Source organism: Schizosaccharomyces octosporus, assembly GCF_000150505.1.
Source record: "Schizosaccharomyces octosporus yFS286 unplaced genomic scaffold supercont6.4, whole genome shotgun sequence".
In the NCBI taxonomy this organism is placed as follows: Eukaryota; Fungi; Ascomycota; class Schizosaccharomycetes; order Schizosaccharomycetales; family Schizosaccharomycetaceae; genus Schizosaccharomyces; species Schizosaccharomyces octosporus.
The window spans coordinates 1-7,237 of record NW_013185622.1 but is presented as its reverse complement, the minus strand read 5'-3'; the positions used below and the strand labels follow the sequence as shown (position 1 = coordinate 7,237).

The 7,237-nt window shown below is 34.1% G+C and overlaps 4 non-coding genes across 4 annotated transcripts; 2 read left to right on the top strand and 2 right to left on the bottom strand.

Annotated features, from left to right (window-relative positions):
• Positions 1-3,453: 3,453 nt before the first annotated feature.
• SOCG_16443 lies at positions 3,454-3,537 on the bottom strand. The gene has a single exon. It is a non-coding gene; the product is annotated as a tRNA-Lys (tRNA).
• A 521-nt stretch (positions 3,538-4,058) lies between these two features.
• On the top strand, positions 4,059-4,163 carry SOCG_16442. The gene has a single exon. It is a non-coding gene; the product is annotated as a tRNA-Leu (tRNA).
• Positions 4,164-4,867: 704 nt separating this feature from the next.
• SOCG_16441 lies at positions 4,868-4,939 on the top strand. The gene has a single exon. It is a non-coding gene; the product is annotated as a tRNA-Glu (tRNA).
• Positions 4,940-5,365: 426 nt separating this feature from the next.
• Positions 5,366-5,438, bottom strand: SOCG_16440. The gene has a single exon. It is a non-coding gene; the product is annotated as a tRNA-Phe (tRNA).
• Between the last annotated feature and the right edge of the window lie 1,799 nt (positions 5,439-7,237).

Genomic DNA, 7,237 nt, shown 5'->3' with positions numbered 1-7,237 from the left:
GTTAGTCAGGCATAAAATATCCTTGAGTGTTAAATATCTTGAAGAATTACTATATAAAATAGTCATTGTGTATATAAATTAAATAAAACTCATACAATTATACGGTCATACCTCCTTGCTTCGTTCTTTTTTATTTTGCGCGATTTCTATGGTAGGCGACGACGGGATAATTAGGAATCTTAATTTTCATGCATGCTCCGCAGTAGTAAACAAAAGTAAGAAGAAGCCTTGCTTTTAGAAGCAGATTGTTGAAATTAACACTGCCGGCCTCGAAGATATGATGCGACAATTTGTGTTGGGAAAGCTTGTTTAGTTATCTTTACGCATTGTTGGATGAAAACGAAACTACACGTTTACTGACGTTAAAGAAAACATTGTTGATTAACGGACTTTTCGTTAGCTGTTAGGAGACGTTTTTCCAGCAAAAATAGCGTTCATTTCTTCGATTAGAAGTTATTAGATTAATTAAACTAAGCTAGCCGGCTACCGGCCAAACTCTCAAATATCTAACATTTTTGCATTTATATGAGCTGCTCTTCTAGTAGTTCTTTTTAATTGCTCAATCGTACTTAGAAAATTTTTTTTTGAACCTTGCTATTTTCTTTATTGTCGAAGATAAAGTATAAGTCAAATGACATGCATAGATGTTATGTTATAGTCCTATCTGCTTCCGAACAATTTATTACAACCTCTAGACGTCCATAGTGAGTCATCTTTTACGATCCCGTCTTTATTCACCAACAAAAAAATACGAGTCCGTTGTTGACATGTTTTCCCAGGTCTTACTTAGTATGTAATGTTACTGAGTTCTAAGTTCTCTCAAATAACAACGAGAACTTGAATTCAAACACTGCATAAAGACGGCCGAAGATATGAAGACGGATAATCTCTGGATAAGCACTCAGAAATAGCGTTTGTTCAACTTCTTTTAACTTTCTGTTACATTTGAACATATGTAGCAGAATGCATGGTCTGAAAATGATTGCGATCAACTTTTAGAGCTCTATATCAGCTAATGAAATTTATTAAATTCGAATTGTTCGTGGGAGGATTTGAGTTACATTAATACATCTACATAACTGCTCTCAGTATGACTTGTTTATACAGGTGCTGTTTAAAGCTGCACTGAGAGAACTTTAAACTAAAATGAAGAAGCTTCAATTAATGCTTTCTTTAGATGTAAATTCATAACTTACCAAGGTAATTTAAACTAATAATTCGATCAAGGAATTATCATCAGTTCGGCATTAGTAATGCATTTATGCCTGATCAATCGACAAATTATTCTCCAGTTTGTATTATTCATAATATATATATCAATCATATAGTTTGCATGTAACAAATGAAGCATCTCACGAGCATCGATCACTGATCGATCATTTTAAGTCATGTGGGGGATTTTCAATCAGACGTACTAGCGCCGCGACATTAGACAATTATGTTTTCTAAAATAACCAATACCACTACCTCTGGTAAGGATAAAACTACTATTTTTTTGTCTATGAGTGTATTCGTATTTTTTCCAGACTTCCAATCTATACAATTAAGTAATACCCTTCCAATTACGATGTGTTCGTTCTTTAAATACACATCAATACATCCGAGGTAAAAACCGCAAGAACTATAGAAACCGCTTTATTTACTAAACGCCGCTATGGTTCTGCAGTTCAATGGTTACCAATTACAAAAGAAATGTATAGAAAAATCGCATCAGCGAAAGGGAGATGTACTACTGCTTGAGAATATAAAATACAATCCGCGATTTTCTCAAATTTACGCGATGATGATGTACCTACTTCTTTCACTCATAGTTCATGAAGGCTAGCTATTATGCTTCTTAGAGCAATTGCTTTAAAAGATTTCAGATGTTATGGAGACATCAGCACGTTTTTGAGTTTGTAATTTAAATCTTGTTCACGAACTAAAAGTGGAAAAAATCATTTATAGTCTTTCAAGTGCGGTGAAGATTCAAATAAGTGCAGCTTGACTTTTTAGCTAAGAACATTGTACATCATACATTTTCACTGCTTGTGTAGCGTATATGAGGATGAAGATGCTTTTTTTTTGCTTCCCAGTAGAGCGAGAGGGACCATGCATGAAGAAAGCTTAGACTACGTGCTGATCGCTATTGCTAATCTTTTATGCTTTTTCCTTGCTCCTTGCTCCTTCCCAGTAACCAAAAACAAAAAAAAAATTTTCATATTAGATTTTCCTTTCACAAGAAAAAACGAATCTCCTTCCAAACAAAACAATAAACATGAAAATTTAGCAAATGTAAATTGCGTTAAACCTGCTATATATTTACGTTTAATTTTCTCGTCTCCGGTTCCGGTGGTTATTCCTTTGTGTGAAATGTTTTATTAGCTTTATCAACTTCATTTCATATGGCTTCCGGAACTTAATATAACAGAAAAATAGCCTTGATTGAAAGTCATTGAAAAAAAAACAAAACGGAGCTAATTCCTTATTTACAAATGAATTGGATTTTTTTTAATCTACGAATTGATACTTACGAAGTAAATAATGGTTGAACTTCAAACAAGATAAGGCTTCCTTTTTTGCATGCAGCAAATTCTTTTTTTAATAGCTACACTAATAGTCCGAATAAATTCACATTTTAAAAATTACCTTCTTTCATCCCTATTAAATATGGGAAAAAATAAAATTAAATTAAATTAAAGAATAATAGAAATGTATTCTGAGATTGACAATTGCATATCAAATACATCTGCACATTAATGAAAGCGGGTCGTTCTATAATATTGATTGCCTGAAGGCCCGATCATCTTAGCCTAAATAAAGAAGGTAAAGTAATATCCTCTAGTTAAGAACGTTTTTCGTGATCAATACTGCAAAAAGGAAGCTTCGTAGCAGCTTTACACAATAAAAATAAATAAATATTTGAAATCCCTGTTGCTGATAGCAACGGTACGGTCAAATTTTATATGGCATGTAATGTGTACCAGTTTGCTTCCTTTCAATCACTTTTTTTGTTTTTTTCTTCGCTTGTCAATCAACCATACTAATTATCGGTCCACACATAGTAAAAACTGATACTTATTTAACCGCTTGAAACAAAAATATTAAAAGACGACTTTTATGAAGCAGTAGAAAAACGCAGAGGTCTTTTAGCTCCAATGGCTTTTTTACATTTGAGCTTATTGGGTTGTTTTACGATAGTTATTTAGGGACACGAATTAAAGATAAAAATTAAATCGATGATAGTATCGCAGAAGAATACTAGGTATTCACTCTGGCTAATACAGCAGATTTTGGAACTAGTTGTTAATTATCATTTTATAAATAATATATCGATATATTTTTAAAATTTAAATATTCAGTCACTGGCTTACAACCTCAGCATGAACAATACAGCAAATAAGAAACAAAACTTACTTACATATGACTTGAAAATAGAAAAAAGCTAAGAAGATAGCTACAGCAAAAAAAGAACTCCCAAGGCGAGACTCGAACTCGCAACCTTCTGATGACCTTTCATAAGAGTCAGACGCTCTAAACCGATTGAGCTACCCGGGACTCGTTATGATAATACCATCTGTGCAATCTTTTGATGATATTAATGATGATATAAAAGTCATGTTTGATAAAAGTTTTCTCGATATATCAATATCATAAATCTTGATCATACTAATATCTTGCTTCACATTGCTTCACATTGGTTTTTTTTTTATTTTTTTTACTTTTTCTTTTCTTTTTTTCTCGTTCGAAAAGTAGCAATGACCGGCGTAAATATCAATATGAAATTCCAGATAAATAGTTGGTTAGTTAGTTAGTTAGTTAGATAGATGTATAATATATTGTAACAATAGACTAGAATGTATGAAATGAAAGGGATGAATACGGAGAGGATGGGTTACACAACACGATGCAACATCTATATGTATACTTTACCCATCCGCCAACCAGCTTAATCAGCTTGTTCATGGTGATGGATGGTCGAACACGAAAGCGAAAAGAATAAGAAAAAAGAGGAAAAGAAGTGGGTCGAAGTTACGAAGGGATTGAGATAGATTATAGAATAGAAAGAGTCATCGAATGGCCAGTTGGCCGAGCGGTCTATGGCGTAGCACTCAAGTGAAAACTTGGACTGTTGAAGTCTTGCTATATCGAAAGATGCGAGGGTTCGAATCCCTCACTGGTCAAATATTTTTTCTTTTTTCTTTTTTCCTTTCTCTTTTCTTTATTTTCTCTTTTCTTTATTTTCTCTTTTTCTTTATCAATTGCTTATTTATTTCCTTGCTCAAAATGAAATTCTCTTTCTCCTATTTTATCCTATCCTATCTTCTCTTATCCTGTATTCTCAAAAAACAACTTCTCTTTGTTCTGTTCCATATATTCTCTTTCCCTAGACATTTGGTTGAAGCTCATGCCTCTATAACTTGTTTGTATTCTCATCGCTATTGTAATGATTGCTGGAACAGACGATACCATATTCTAGATCACGATGCTTTTGTATCGATCAAAGTTATTGCCTAATTTATTTACATTCACGAAAAGCCAGTGTCCAATTTACTACTAAATTTTTTATGTGAAGGAAATAAAAAAAAAATAAAAGTAAAAAAATAAAGCAAGTAACAAACGTAATCTTTAGTTTACAATTCAGCTGGGGTTATGTACACGCTTTGTTCCGTATTTCGTGACTCCTTCTCGTAGTCTACTATGTTTATATGTCTATATGTTTATATTCTTATTGCTTACTGCTTATTGTTTATTGCTCTGCCTCTCTTGTCAAAGCTCCGCCCGGTACTGCACTACCACCCAACTTAACCAGCCATTATTCGATAACATAACGAAGAATAGCTAATAATAGCTGGTAGTTAAATTCAACGTTTCAAGGATTAAGAAATCCGTCATGGTCCAGTGGCTAGGATTCATCGCTCTCACCGATGCGGCGGGGGTTCGATTCCCCCTGACGGAGAAAGATCTTTTTCCTTGTCAGAATTTTTATGCTAATTCATTGTGTTACACGAAGCTAGGAAAAAATTTTAAAAGAAAAGAAAATAAAATAGAATTAGAATTACATCAAACATTTTGGTTGATAGTCTCTGGCAAGACAAAGACATCTTCAATGTCAAAATGAATGGCTGGTTATTTTGGTTGTAAAGTCTCAATCACTTTGAACGAATTACATTGGCATCCTGGTTCACAGCCCTCCTTCACTTCTTTTCAGTATGTCTTTCTCTTTTCGATTGTTGATTGTTGATTTGCATTTGACCCAAAGTCGAGTCACCCTTTCGTCCACCTGACCTAATTGTCGTCAATAACAACGATACAATGGAAGCATGAACCAACCCAAGTCCGGTTCAGTTCAAAAGGATACGACGATGAAAAAAAGGAAAAAATTTGTCACAAACCGGGATCGAACCGGTGACCAACAGATCTTCAGTCTGTCATGCTCCCAACTACACCATTGCGACTTGGATGATCTCTCATGCAAATAATACATATCTAAAAGGAAAACAGTATGAACAGTATGAAAAGCACATGTCATATGCTCTTTTATAGTTTCTATCTTTTGTCTTCCATCATCCAATTTCACCTTTTTATATTCCGTACATTTTGTCTACTGATCACTTTCACTCTGCTTTGGCTGTCATTATTGGCCGCAACGGCTACTTATGTACACCTACCAGAGGAGAAAAGGGTGGCCCCGTTAGCTTTATTAGTAAACATACAAGGCAGTATGAACGCTAACTTACTCAAGGGTAAAAGTATAAGAATTATTCTATAAAATATAATAATAAATTTGATTTTGAACAAAAGTTAATTTGGCACACTTTTCGAAACAATACTCGCTTGTACCGTTTCATTTCTTACAGTAATCGCAACCGATGTTATTACGTAAAATAGTATGGGTGAAGAATAAGCGAATGTATTATAGCATAGTATAACACACCAGGGCGTCAATTCAGAAACAATAGCATCATTATTAAAGCTCGCATCAGTATGGACGGTGTAACATTAGTCATTCACAATGAAATATTAACTGATCTTTCAAGCGAACATTGTTGGTGATGTTTGATGTCATGATTGAAAAAAAAATACCAACGATAAGTCATGATGTAACATGGATAAAACGGCAGATCCGTCTCTATAATGCATTGACTTTATTTTCTGTTTAAAATAAATGGTGACGAATGTATTTCATGTCCTTATTGAAAGGTAATTCCCAATGGAGCCGCCCCCTCCTTTCAATCAAATAAGCAAATAAGGATCTTCTTATGTGTATTTATTCATCGATCCAACTCATACTGAAAGTCATATCATAATCACACCAACTTCCAAAGTTATATAAAATAAAAAATACAGTCAATGACTCAATCCCGACCATTAGTTATCGTGCTACTCATCGCAGAATTGCTAGAACTCAGTGTTTTTGTCGTAACCCGAGTAGTAACCCTAGGTAGTTAACGAAGAACATACAGAAAAGGTTCTCAAAACGATATGGTGCAGCGACGATTCAAGATTTTCTTTTTGGGTTTTTTGGTCTTTTTTTTTCTTCCAATTGAATCATGGTTAGGAAAGAAAGGATAGCAAAGTGTATCATTCTGTAAATAAAAAAAAAAAGAGAGAGAGAGAGAAGAAGTTCAGAATTTCTTTCTCTCTCTGCGATATAGAACAAATTTCTAAGATCGCTTCTCGTAGTTTTAGATTCAAAGCATTTCCTCTGCATCTATCTTTGTGTATGAAGCGGCATGTAAATACAATAACAACTCTCCCTCTACCTGCATAATTTCCTTTGATGTAAAGGGACACACAATTTATTTAGTATACCAAGGTTGTTGGAGAATTACGTTCAAAAAACCGTTCTCAGCATATGCATTAGTTTGAGTGACTTCTATTATTTATTAGTACCATCCATTATTTTGTAAGGCGCTGAACCTGACTCAAATTGCAAATTGAACATCGTTATGAGCAAGCTGGTAGGATGACGATGAATTTTCGTTCAGGGATTACCTACAGATTTGAGATTTAGTACGAGTCGAGTTTCAAAATGGATGCTGAGGACACTAAAAAGTGGAATTGGTCGGCTTTACAACGGTTGGCTATCTTATATCAATGCAAGTATTATTCTATGGAATGGTTTTCTTCTTTAAGGCAGGCCCACCCAACTCCATATTTAGCAATTAATAACTTTCTAGACTAGAGGTGCCGATTATACGATTATAACCCAACATTGCTGATCAGCTTTAGCTATTTCCTTGATGTAAGAAGT